This window comes from Thamnophis elegans, chromosome 8, assembly GCF_009769535.1.
Source record: "Thamnophis elegans isolate rThaEle1 chromosome 8, rThaEle1.pri, whole genome shotgun sequence".
NCBI lineage: Eukaryota > Metazoa > Chordata > Lepidosauria > Squamata > Colubridae > Thamnophis > Thamnophis elegans.
Window position 1 is genome coordinate 76,138,985 of NC_045548.1, and position 11,647 is coordinate 76,150,631.

Genomic DNA, 11,647 nt, shown 5'->3' on the forward strand with positions numbered 1-11,647 from the left:
TTTGGCCTCCAGTCTGAAAAACTGAAGATATGCGGAGATTTCTTTTTAGTGGTTTATTCATTTTCTATTACACACTTTTATCAGTAACAAAGCAATTGCAATTATGACTCAGTTCCTTACCCTATTCTGCTAAGCCACTGTTACTATTTCTACGTTCAAATATGTCAGGAGTAATATAGGCACTGCAGAATGGCCCTCTAAAATAAAAAGATGGATGATGGCATACAAGGCATGAGGAACTGACCAGCTACCTTATGAACAGTAGCTGATAGAAGTCGTGTAAATGCAGGGTGGGCCAAGGGGCTGAATGCAAGAAGCTTCTTTACTGAGCTAAATGGAAAAGACTTCTACAAAAATAAGCAATGCTTAATAGCACAAGTTATCCATCTTAAATATCTTGCTTTAATTTATTTACTATACTTGCATAGTCCCCCCCATCTCATATTAGTGACTGGTCAGTTAACATCATAAAATGATCAATACAATAACAGTTTCAGTGTTTTCCATGTTAGTTACAGCACGTAAAAAAGAAAGACAATTTTAACCAAAAAACATTTTTTTTAAACATCCGAAGGAAACTACTTCTCAGAAGCAGCGTAAAAATAAGCTAGCAAGAGATGGGTCAAAATCACAATATGCTTCCTTCCTTCACATCCTTTTAAAAGTTAAACAAACGAGTGGTATGAATAATGTAAAGAGCCAAGGTGGCGCAGTGGTTAAATGCAGCACTGCAGGCTACTGCTAGATCAGCAGGTCAGCGGTTCAAATCTCACCGGCTCAGGGTTGACTCAGCCTTCCATCCTTCCGAGGTGGGTAAAATGAGGACCCAGATTGTTGGGGGCAATATGCTGACTCTCTGTAAACCGCTTAGAGAGGCCTGAAAGGCCTATGAAGCGGTATATATGTCTACTGCTATTGCTATGTTATCCACATTGACAGGAAGAATCTCATTTCAACAGCACTGGAGAAGGCTCTGTAATTCCGAAAAGCAATGTTCTTGATATACTATCATCACAAGCCCATCCTGCTATAGCAGGGTTGTTAAACTGGCAGTCCGCAGACCGGATGCATCACACGTAAGCCACGCCCAGCCCAGCTCAGCAAATGGGAAAAACATCACGAAATGTCATGTGACGGCAACTTGACGCGTCGGGTTTGACACTCGTGCGCTATAGAAACTCCCCAGTTTATTGCCAATTTTTTATTATCTATGTGACATTAAAAATGAAATCTGTGAAATGTTATATGAATCACACAATAGATGTTTCTATTTTATCTTTACCATTTAGCTACACGATTTAATATTTTCCACCTCTAATTAATTAATTTGCCAATCTATTAAATCTATTTTTCAAGCCTGCATACAGTTTTACTGCTGATTTTCTAATTGTATTTGCCTGGATGTCTATTTCTTTGTTCCATGGATTACAATAGCGTAGATTATTTTTAATTTTCTTTTTAAATTGTTAATGACAACATTAAGAAGAATAAATGCAGAAGAGCCTCAAACCTAGAATACCAACACCACATCACCTAAGATTTATGTTTTACTATCCAAACCAGATACTTTTCTCTTTTTCTTTACTTGCTTACTGCTGTATGTTGTTTCTGGTCTTTTACCATAAAGAAATAATTAGAATTTATTACCTAATCTACTCTCTCCTCTCTTGGAAGAGAAACAGGAAGTCTTAGAAATGTCCACAAATCTGGAGAATATGCTTTTTCCCCCCTCTGGAAATCACTTGCAATTTCCAAGGAAAACCCACCAAATTGTTTTATCTATTCAGAAACTACGAAGTACAAATATTATAGAACTTTCCCATGTTTGAAATCTGTTGAGATCTGATGGCTGTTGCAATCTGTAAAAGTCTTGCCTGTTACGTACTTTGCGATGACCTAACTTTCACTGCTCACAAAAAAGGGGGAAAAGAGATGACTCATTGGTTTAGTTACATTTTCTACACTGACCTTGGTTCCTCTGGCCTCTTGCCTAGCCATTCCCTCAAGCTGTCTCTATTAAGTCTTCTTTAAAAAGAAATATCCTGAAGGACCATTAACAGCAAGGCTCTCATAAACATTTGCGTCAATATCCCACATTGTTGTTTCTACCCACCATCTCTCCTTTCAAATTTCTATCTGATTGATGTTGAAAACAATTCCATGGACATCATTCCATGCAGTATAGAAGTACAGGTACCGTATTTTTCAGAGTATAAGACGCACCTTTTTTGCCTCAAAAAAAGAGGCTGAAAATCTGGGTGCGTCTTATACATTGAATACAGCATTTTTTACCTCCCAAAGCCCCACCCCCTTCACCAAAATGGCCGTGCATATCCTTATGGAGACTTTCAGAGAGCTCCTAGGGGCTGGGGAGGGCAGAAATGAGCAAAACATGGGCCGTTTCCCCCCCCCCTCCCACCCAGCCCCCAGCAGCACTCTAAGCCTCCATAAGGCTGTGCATGCAATTTTTTTTTTGACAAAAAATGGGCCAGTTTTCGTGAAAAACAGGCTACTTTTTGATCATTTTTGGCCCTCCACTCCCCCAGGAGCACTCTGCCACCCCCCACCCCCCAAGGCTATTCGTGCCCTTTTTAAAAAAATTACACAACATTGATGCGGCCCTCACTGAAATTGAGTTTGATACCCCTGTTCTAGAAGGTTGTCACCTCCTGTTCAAAGAGCATAGGGCAACGATGACTCAGAGAGTATTTGCATACATTCATTTATATGTCAAATGCACCTATTCTCCATCTGGGGACCTTTCTCACAGTTACTCAGGATTTCTCACCCTTCCCCCATGTCTGGATTAGTGCAATGTACTGGATTGGCAAAGGAAGACCTGAGAAGCTACAGTTGGCCCAGAATTCAGCCACACAGGTACTTATGAGTATATCTTGGTACACCCCTATAACATGGTTATTTTGTGAGCTGCCCTGGCTCCTAATAGGGCTTCCAGATTTAATTCAAGATGCTGATTATCATCTATAAGGCTCTTTTCGGTATACAAAATTGTTTGAGGGGTCCTTGATGCTCTCTGAGCTTGCTTGTTTTCTTGCAGACATTTCATTACCCAAACTAGGTAACTAGAGTAGCATTGATGATGTTCTTAGTTTGGGTAATGCAATGTCTACAAGAAAACAAACAAGCTCGGAGGCACCAAGGACCCCTTCATTTCAACCATGAGCAACAAATAATCTTTTTTTAGTACAAGGTTATTTGCAAAACTCTTTGTCTCCAAGTTATTCTGTTTGTTCTGCTCCGGGTCATTTCTATCAAACAATAATATTCAACAGGACTCGGAAAGCAGTTTCTATTATGGAACAAATATCTCTTAATGTTTGAATCCTGCCAAACTGTCACAAGTCTTGCAAACTTCTTCGCTTGGCCAGTGGGGCCTGGCGATGTGTGAACCCAACTTGGTGATAATTGTGTGCCTTTGAGTTACCCCAAATGTGACGTGCTGTTTTTGTCTGGACAACTTAGCTCCATTTCATTGTGAATTCTAAACTAAATTATTAGCATATCTTAAATAGAAAACTAGATAGATTTTACTCCAAAAGCATTTTATTAAAATAAATTTCATAAAAATTAAAAAATGATTTAATTTTTTTTTAAATCATTGATTTTAACCACCCTGCAGCCATATAAATATAATAAATGATTTACACATTTCATGAGGATTTAAACCATTTTCCATAAGATCACCAACATACTTTCTTGAAAACCATCACGTTGATTTTTTTTTTCAGAAAAGACTTGCTCTGAAAACAACATATCATATCAAAGAGAGCTTTAAGCTTGAACACATATTGTGCAACTTCTTCATAGTGACTTGCAGATGACAAGGCTCTCCTCCAGCAGAGAAGACACAATTCTGAACTCAGCATGCAGATACCTTTTTCTCAAGAAGCTTTGTTTCCGTATTTCATTTCTTTCTTTGGGCCTTACGAAGAATTGTATGTTTTTGTAGTAACTAAACAGGAAAACTGACGTTTACATTTTGAATGAAGTAATCCTCCGGTCACCGAGACTTCATAACATCTTTTCAAACAAGCTACTTTTAGTAGTGTACAATCTATTTTAAAAAAATAGCTGGCTATAGATATTGGAAGCATTCCAAAGGTGAAACCACACAAAGAAAATCTAATTTTAGCTATATATAATTAAATAATAAAGCTAAGGTGGGGAATCAGATTTCACTCATGGCTAACTTTTCCTAATAAATACTATTCAAACCTTAACTAAATAGCCCAAATAATAAAAAAAAAACAAATTAAACAATAAAAACATATAGCACCTACCATATAATCCTGAAAGAGGTTTGTCCTAGCTCCCCATTGTTGAATACTTCTAAAATCCAGTTTTGTAATGCAAGCTGGAAAGAATGGGAACTTTTCAGGCGTTCTCCACGAAGAGAAATACAATATGCCATACAGAAAAAAATACAAGAGATATACTGTCTCAATTTATTATGCTGAATGAAGTATTTATAGGCTAGAAAATAAATTAACAGCCCTGTTACTTTTTGTATAATGCATTTAGAAAAATAGAAATAAAGACCCCAATTGGTGAGTTCAGTATTATGGCATTTTTTACAAACAGCTATTCAATCAGTTATGTTTTTCTACTTAATTTCAGGGGCCCTGGAATTAGAATTACCAAGTAAATGCAAAAAATGCTTTGATTGCAGAGAGAGGCATGAAAGTAGCACCTGCCTGCACCACCTTAAGGCAAGTGTCCATCTCCTTGGGATCACACAGCTGTATTGCATTATTTGCATTTTCAAAGGTATCTGAAGTCACTGCAAATGTATCTGAAGTCCTAGTATTTTCTATTTACCTGGCCTTAATTTACATCCCATCTGTGATTAAATTTAAGGTAGAATTCAATATGGACACCCCCCCCCCAAAAAAATCCAAAAATTCTGATTCTAAGCAGCTGAAACTATGGAAAACAGAAACACCTCTTTAATATAATGTCAGAGATTCTCTGAAATTATACAGAAACTGGAAATAAATCTATAATTTCCAACATTGGTATTTTTGTTATATATCATCAATTATCACTGACTAACCAATTTGCTGACATTAGAAGCAAGGACATAAATAAAAATACAAAGCCACTTAAAGAAAAAAAATATGCACTGCATTCCCTGTGCTTCCCTTTTCATATTCACATCCTTGCCAGCTACAGTGTCATTTACAGGTAGTTCTCCACATACAACAGCTCATTTAGTGACTGTTCAAAGTAACAACGGCACTGCAAAAAGTGACATAACTGTTTTTCACACTTTTGATCCTTATAGCATCCTCATGGTCAAAATTCAGGCACTCAGCAACCAGCTCGTATTTATGACGGTTGCGGTGTCCCGGAGTCATGCGATGCCCTTTTGCGAGCTTCTGTCTGGCAAAGTAAATAAGGAAGCCAGATTTAGCTAACAAACGTGTTCCTAACTGAATAAGTGCAGTGATTCATTTAACAACTGTGGCAAGAAAAATTGTAAAACGGGGCAAAATTCACTTAACTGCCTCATTTAGCAACATAAATGTAGGGCTCAATTGTAATCTTGAGGACTACCTGAACAGTATCATTTCTACAGTCTACAATTCACAGTATGTTAAAACTAGAGGAAAATGTTTACTACAAAAACAGAATACAAAAGCAAGGGTAACTTGTCAACTCCCCCCCCCCCTCCAAAAAAGAAAAAAGAAAGAATCAGCAGTATCTCAAAGTTAGGAAAAAGAGGAATTTTTGGAATCTGTTTCTACTTAAAAGCAGTTTGGCATTAGAAAACTTTTTAATTTGTTTGGGGAATCTTTTTTATCCACTAGACCACAAACAAATGTAACTTGTTTCATTGTCTCTGGACAAGTTTCAATCAATTCATTCCAGTTTTTCCAGCTTTATAACTGAAGCAAAGGTACTCAGTATTAGGCAGGCTCTTCTTTTCCCTTCCACCAAAAAAACAAAGAAAGTTTTTGGTACCAAGCTAGGAATAGGAAGTGCTCCTATCTATGCCTCTTAATCTTCTTTTTATAGTGTTGCCAAGACAATATCTTTATACCGCATGGATGGATGGAAGGAAAGATATATTCATATAGAGGTTCTAGCACTTTCCATGCACACTCTTATACAAAAAAGGGAACTATGGGAGAAAATTTAAAGAGCAAACTTATGAAAAACCAAACTTAAAGTTTCATGCTGACTGATATTCCTTGCTCAAGAGAAAGGATTTAAAAAACTCTATTCTGATACAAAAAGAGGATAAATCCTCTTTTGAGTTTCTCCCGAAAAACTAACACACTTGAGTGACTAAAAGAGCACAAAAAAATTAAATACTAAGAGTATTTTTTAGAAAACTAAACGAAACGAAACATCCACAAAGAAAAAAAAGTAGAAAAGGAGAAGACTGAAGAAATCAGAATGTCTGAAAATTAAAATTGCTCATCTGAAAGATAAAAGAAGCAAATACTGCATGCATTCAGAACTGGACTTAATAGATTGTGTCTTGTAAGCCTACTAAGAACGACAGACTGAGCAATGACAACAGGACTTGAAAACTGTTGCCTTTGATTATTAAAATGCACTGGCAAAGTTATTCAATTCAGTAATTGCTTCTGCAAAAATACAATTAACTTCTGCACAGGTATTTGATAATAAAATACTTTTCATTAAGAGAAGAAAAAGTAGCATTTATAAAATATCACAATGGTTTTAGATTAGCTTTCAAATGATAAAAGCAAAGCTATAGATTTATCTTCCCAATCACCTGGGAAAGGGACAGTTATTTAGGTGGGTACAAAAGAAATGATAATATAAGAAAGCCCTCGGCTTATTATAAATGGACAAAACTAGAAAAACCCTCACCCTTCAGCCACCACACTAGAAAGATAAGATGTGATGTGCAAATTATGAGACCGAGAGGGCCACACTAGGTCATGTTAAAGTATTGTCTCTCCTGATTCTGTGTGCATCTGGTCAACTTGCCTTCCCTTGCAAGTTAAGCAGAGTTAGACCAAACTAATACTTGTATGGGAAACCATCAGGAATACCAAAGCTGCAGATTAGATTAGGAGGAACACCCCCTCCCTCAAAAAAATCTCCGACGTTGATATGACAATTACTACAAGAAAATGCATGAATCTGTGTGTGAAGTTATCAGACTCAGCTCAAACATCCTTACTTTTAGAAACGTGTCTTTCTGTGGCATATGGAAACAGTCCTTGGTCTTACGTGTTGATTCTATCCCTCTCTTCAACAAGCTCAAAAGTAAATGCCCAATCATGATAGTCTGTCATTCTGTTTTACTGCAATGATCCAATCCAGACATAATAAACCCCAGGCTCACAATCTTCCTTTCCAAGAATCAGAAGTCAAGAAAACATGGCTTTCCAGCTTCCAACATCATGTTGCAACTGTTATACCAAAACTCAGAGCTCCATGGCTGGATAAAATTCAGTAAACAAGGCAGACTCTGAAACTGGTTTAAACAAACCGTAATTTCTGCACATTGGTTTTTATAGGAAACATGATTTATTTGAAATTGTTAGTTTCACATTTCCTTCCCTGGCATGCAAAACAGAAGGAAAAGGAAAGAAGGAGCTACAGTATAACCACAACTCACTCACAGAGCAGGAATCCATGGCTTCCTGTTATGTACAAACTGACCCAATCTCTAGTTGATTACACACAGGGCAAGAGATCCTATGTTCAAATAACCACAGGATATCGCAGTACAAACAATACCTTTCTAGGAAGTTAAATCATTATCCAAATTGGCTTCTTACAAGTTCATAGTTCTTCACCAGTAAACTCTGCCAGCATTCAGTATAAATTTAGGTTAACGTTTAAAATATGCTAATCTAGCTAAAATAATTTTAAAATCTGTGCAAAGCATTTCTTTGTTAGATTACATCAACATTCAGAAAATTCCCCAACTTGTCTATCAAAACAAAAATAGAAAAGGATTACCATTTATGATTAAAATGGCTGCAAACTGAATGTCTCCTTAGAAGACACGAAGATTTAGCCTCTTCTGGTTTGAAATTATTAAAACTAGCTCTTAATACCAAGCCATTTCCTTGAAAACAGGACATGATTTCATAACCACTGGACTAAGATAACCAGGTACAATCAAGAACAAAAGCTCTTAAATACTTAATTAGTTGTGGTGCAGAGAAGGGAATTTTAGCAGGTGCAGTTGTTGCCCATATCAACACAGAAAGTAGCATGGGTCACCAATTCCCCATTCAGTTCATTAAATGCCTAATACTGTCTGGCACTTGGAGCACTTCTGGGGAATGGAGGACATCTGTGTCCTCTCTTAACCTTTATTCACTGACAGTCTGCTTTGTATAAATGATGGCTAGAGTTTTTAAAATCAAATTGTAGTTGGCATCTGTTAACTCCCAGCAAAGGTGGAGGTTGCCTTGAATGTTCAGAAAGATGGAGGAGCTGCTGCATCAAAACAAGTCCTAAGAATTGCAAAGAGAGGGAGAATCACAGATAGTGGTTTCTATCACAGGATCCTGAATACACAAACAGATAAGTTAGAGGTACACAATGGAAACAAGTGTCATCTTGCTAAGTTATATATAGACCTAGCACCATTAAGATTTAAGCCAAGAGTTGTAGTATCAGGCCTTCAGCAAAAATGAAAGCAGTTGTGACAAACTGAATAAGCTGACTTAAGTCCAGAGGGAAGAGGATAAGGGCAAGGAAGCAATCATTCATCTTTCGTCATAACTAGAATGAGATTTGCCAGACAACACGACTGAGCAAATTAATATTACCTTCCTTTCTTTTGTGAGTTTAAGTAATCTGTTTATAAATTTAATCATGCCATGTATATACTGGTTATTGTTTAAGGATGTTGTTAGGGGAAAGAAAATCTAAACTACTTCCAGATGTGGGTTTCAGGGTGGGAAAGGGGATTGGAAAGTTTGCAGTACAGATGTTCATCACCAACAATGCACTCCAAAATCACAACCGATAGCATTTTTACTATACAGCATTATCTGGACTCAGATCTTACGCCAACTGTAAAAGTGCCCAGCGTTTATATCATGTGCATATTGTGTTCATTTGCAATAAAACAGGGAAGGAAAGGAAAGTACTTTCCACAAAGTAGTCCAGGTAATACAGGTAATGCTTGACTTACAACAGTTCATTTAGCGACCATTCAGAATTACAACAGCACTGAAAAAAGGTGACATGGTCATTTTTCACAGCTACAACCTTTACAGCATCCCCCTGATTATGTGATCAAAATTCAGATGCTCAGCAATTGGTTCATATTTATGACCGTTGCTATGTCCCAAGCTCATCGTCCCTTTTGAGACCATCTGACAAACAAACTCAATCAGGAAGCCAGATTCACTTACCAACCAGGTTAACAACTGCAATGATTCACTTAAACAACCGTGGCAAGAAAAATCATAAAATGGGGCAAAACTCACTTCACAAATATCTCACTTAGCATCATAGATGTTGGGCTCAATTGTGGTGGTAAGCCGAGGACCACCTGTATTGTGCGCCACAGTATTTGGAATCAAACAGGGAAGGGAAGGATGCCTTCCACAAAGCACAGGTAGTCCTTGACAAGACCACAATTGAGCCCAAATTTCTGTTGTTATGTGAGGCATTTAAGTGAGCTTTGCCCCATTGTAGGATTTTTCTTCCCAGAGCTGTTAAGCGAATCACTGCAGTTATAGGTTATAGGTTTATTTCATTTATATGCCGCCCTATTCCTGGAGGGACTGCAGTTGATAAGTTAGTCACCTGATTGTTAAGTGAATCTGACTTTTGCTTGTCAGAAGGTCACAAATGGGGATCATAATGACTCCAGGGACACATCAACAGCGGTCGTAAGTATGAACCCATTGCCAAGCCTCTGAATTTTGACCACGGGGATGCTGCAAAGGCCGTTAAGTGTGAAAAACCACCACAAGTCACTTTTTTCATTGCCAATGTGACTTCATACTGTCACTAAACGGCTGTAAGTCCGTGACCACCAGCAGTCCTATTAATACACAACCCACCGTGCAACGAAGAAAACAACAAGCAGGACCAGAGAGAAACCGGGTTCAGAACCAGGAAACGGGGGCTTTGCAGGGCTGGAAGCCAAGGGACGGGTAAGCAGGGAGTCAAAGGCTAAGTTTCAACCCGGGTCTCGTTGCTTTATCCCCGTTCGCCCCGAGGATAACCCGGAGGATGCCAAGGGCAAATCAGGGCTTTTTACTTATTTATTTTTCCTTCTTCCTTCGCAAGGCAACGACCGTCTCCGGCCGCCTCTTTCCAAGAACCAGAAAGTCTCCGCGGGGAAGAGGAAGAGGAGCCGCCGCCGCCGCCGCAGAAACCTCAACCGCTTCCGCTCCGTCTGCCCAAGCGCCGGAGGGGGACGCGGTCCGGGTTCGTCCCGCTTCGGGTCGGGTCGGAGCCCCGTGCGGCGGGGAGGGGGGGATGCGGGAGACGAGGCACAGCCGGGCCTGCGCGGACGGACCCACCGCCCTCCCTGCCTCCCGGGCAAGGGTCCGTATTTCCGCCGTCCCCCCCCCCCCCGGCCTCATTTCCCTGGAGGGAAGGCGGAGGGACCCTCCGGGGAGGGGCGTCCCTCCTCCCCTCGCGCCCCCCCCCTCGCCCCCTTTCCATTCAATCCCCCCCCTCACCCCACACGCCAGAAGGGCAGCCCCTCCCTCACCTCAATCGCACGTGCCGGGCCCCTTCCCCCCCCCTTCTCTCTCTCTCTCCCGGACCCATAAGGCGCAGCCGCCTCCCACTCACGCCCCCTCACACGGTTTTCCCCTCACACGCTCCCTCTCTCCCCTCACTCACCGGTGCAGCTGTGCGCTCGCGTGTGTGTCCGTGAGGCGGCGAGGACGGACGGACGGACGGACGGGCTGAGGGAAGGAAGGAAGGCAAGAAGGAAGGGCGGCCAAGGCGAGGGGAGACGCGCCCTCAGGGATGATGCCCGGCGGCCGCCTCCGCCTCCTCCTCCTCAGCCACAGCTCCCGCCGTCCCGCCCGGCGGCCGCTTCCAGGCCGCTCCCCCTTTTCGCCTCAGAGTCTCTGCCTCAGACTCTGCCGCCCCGCCCCTCTCCTCCCCGCCCGGCGCGCTGCACGCTGGGAGACGGCGCGCGCGCCCGCCAGGCCGGCATGCGCGCGCGAAGATGGCTGCGGGAGGGGAGATGGGGGGGGGCGGGGTGGACGAGGCGCGAGGGGAGCAGAGGCTCCGCCTCCTCCTTCTCGCCGCCCCTCCCCCGACCTTCCTTGCGGCGAAGAAGCCTTCCACAGCTCCATCTCTCTTCTTTCTTCTCCCTCCCTGACAACAGCCCTGTGGGGTAGGCTGAGGGTTCAGCGTCTCCCTTGCAGAGAGGGCTGTGAAGGATGGTGGACTAGGGGGAGACATGATAGCAGTCTTCCAAGATCTCAGGGGTTTGCCACAAAGAAGAGGGACTCAAACTGTTCTCCAAGGCACCTGAGGGGAGAACAAGAAGCAATGGGTGGAAACTAATCAAGGAGAGAAGCAACTTAGAACTGAGGAGAAATTCCCTGACAGTGAGAACAATTAACCAGTGGAACAGAAGTTGCTTCCAGAAGTTGTGAATTCCCCAACACTGGAAGTTTTAAAGAAGATGCTGGATAGCCAT

General features: G+C 41.3%; 1 protein-coding gene across 6 annotated transcripts in view; it reads right to left on the reverse strand.

Moving 5' to 3' along the window:
- PTK2 (protein tyrosine kinase 2) overlaps positions 1–11,035 on the reverse strand; it is a 205,806-nt gene extending 194,771 nt beyond the window's left edge. For 4 of the 6 annotated variants that reach the window (XM_032222562.1, XM_032222560.1, XM_032222556.1 and 1 more), the window contains exon 1: positions 10,834–11,035. The gene's annotated coding sequence lies outside the window, so the exon portion shown is untranslated. Of the gene's footprint in view, positions 1–4,301; positions 4,405–10,833 lie in introns of all 6 variants that reach the window. The other 2 variants (XM_032222558.1, XM_032222557.1) reach the window with 2 other exon arrangements.
- Between the last annotated feature and the right edge of the window lie 612 nt (positions 11,036–11,647).